The sequence below is a fragment of the Triticum aestivum genome, chromosome 2B, assembly GCF_018294505.1.
Source record: "Triticum aestivum cultivar Chinese Spring chromosome 2B, IWGSC CS RefSeq v2.1, whole genome shotgun sequence".
Lineage (NCBI taxonomy): Eukaryota > Viridiplantae > Streptophyta > Magnoliopsida > Poales > Poaceae > Triticum > Triticum aestivum.
In genome coordinates, this window is record NC_057798.1 from 767,914,581 (window position 1) to 767,916,839 (window position 2,259).

The 2,259-nt window shown below is 51.9% G+C and overlaps 1 pseudogene; it reads left to right on the forward strand.

Moving 5' to 3' along the window:
• The window catches only part of LOC123039592 (uncharacterized), a 9,851-nt pseudogene that overhangs the window by 5,971 nt on the left and 1,621 nt on the right, over nt 1–2,259 (forward strand).

Genomic DNA, 2,259 nt, shown 5'->3' on the forward strand with positions numbered 1-2,259 from the left:
GGCGAGTATCGCAACCTCATCTCCTTCTTTCAGTCGCTTGGGATTGCTCACCGTTTGGCATGTCCACATACACATCAACAGAATGGTTCTGTGGAACGTAAGCATCGTCACATTGTTGAAACTGGTCTTACTCTTTTGGCCCATGCATCGGTTCCGTTTCGGTTCTAGAGTGATGCTCTCACCACTGCATGTTTTCTCATAAACCGCACTCTCACTCGTGTCTTGAAAATCATTGAAGTTCTCCTTAATGAACAACCTAATTATACCTTTTTTAAGGTTTTTGGGTGTGCTTGCTGGCCGCATCTCCGCCCATATAACAAGTGCAAGCTTGAGTTTCGTTCCAAGAAGTGTGTCTTTCTTGGCTATAGCTATCTTCATAAAGGTTACAAATGTCTTCATGTTCCCACAAATCGTGCCTATATATCTCGGGATGTCGTGTTTGATGAGCATGTTTTTCCCTTTGCCAAGCTTCCTGTGTCCACTGCTGAACCACCATCTTTGCATTCATCCTCTGTTGCATCTGACCAATTTGATGATGTTGCATACTCTCCTATATTGTTGCCTAACCATGGTGCAGGCACTGAACGTGGGGCTCGTTTGGAGATTTCGGAGGCGCCATCATCTCCCTCGTCTGCTTACCAGCGGTTCACGACGATCATGGTGTGCCCCTGCATGGCCTCGGTCCTCGTGCCCATGCACGTTTGACCGAACCCTCTGCCACGCCGTGTGCTTCGGCGTCCCTGGCCTCTGGACCGGCGCCTTTGGTCCTTGGGCCGCCTACGTCATTGCCTGGGCCGACCGGCTCGGTGCCCCTGGCCCCTGAGCCGGCCTCTGAGCCGGCCCCACCACCTCGCCTGGCCAAGCCGGCCCCGTCGCCTCCTAGGCCTGCCACGCCGGTTTCTCCTGGGTCGTGCTTGCCTGGGCTGTCTTCGCCTGGGCCGAGCTCACCTGCCCCCGGTGCTCTCTCGCCGGTGCTCACCGAGGCCTCTCTGTCACTGACCGAGGTGTCGTCATCACCGTCGCCGCCTTCATCACCTGAGCCCTCTCCGGATCCTGTGGCTCCTCAACGACCACACACGTGGAGTCGCAGTGGTGTGTTTTAGCCCAAACAGCGCACTGATGGTACTGTTGCTTGGTTGGCTGCATGTCTGGCTGCTGCTCATGCGGATCCTACCTCTGAGCCTCGTACGTATCAAGCTGCTCTCAGTATTCCTCGTTGGCGAGGGGCTATGGAGCAGGAGTACCATGCTCTTCTTCGTAACAAGACATGGACTCTTGTTCCGCCACCACCTCGTGTTAATGTCATTGATTCTAAATGGGTTTTCAAAGTGAAGAAGCATTCTGATGGTTCTATTGAGCGCTATAAGGCGCGGCTGGTTGCTCGAGGTTTTCGGCAGCGTTATGGTCTTGATTATGAAGACACCTTCAGTCCAGTCGTTAAACCTACTACTATCAGGATTCTTCTCTCTCTTGCAGTTACTCGGGGTTGGTCTCTTCGTCAGCTTGATGTGCAGAATGCCTTTCTCCATGGTGTTTTGAAGGAGGAGGTCTATATGCGGCAGCCCCCGGGGTTCTCTGATCCTGATCGTCCTGATTATCTGTGTCGGCTCACTAAAGCACTCTATGGTCTGAAGCAGGCTCCCCGTGCTTGGCGTGCTCGTCTTGCGACAGCCCTTCGTGCTCATGGTTTTGCATCATCGGCTGCTGACTCTTCGTTATTTCTTCTACAAAGGCCCGAAGTTACCATGTATCTGCTGGTCTATGTGGATGATATTATACTTGTCAGTTCTTCTCCGTTGGCTGCTGCTGCTCTTGTTCGGTTTCTTGGTGCTGACTTTGCGGTCAAAGATCTTGGGAAGCTTCACTACTTCTTTGGTGTGGAAGTTGCTTCTGTCTCTGATGGTCTTGTTATGACGCAGAAGAAGTACTCTTTGGACTTGTTGCAATGGGCTGGAATGCTTAAGTGCAAACCGACTACTACACCTATGTCTGCTACTGACAGGATCACTGTTGTAGATGGCGAGCTCCTTCCCTCTGCTGATGCGACACAGTACAAGCGTATTGTTGGTGGGTTGCAGTACTTGACGATCACCCGTCCAGATATATCCTTTGCCGTCAACAGAGTATGTCAATATCTCCAGGCACCTCGTGACACTCATTGGTCCGCGGTTAAGCGCATCTTGCGCTACATTCACTTCATTGTCCTATGGTTTGCACATTCGACCGAACCCCTCTGGGGTCATTTCAGCATATTTTGAT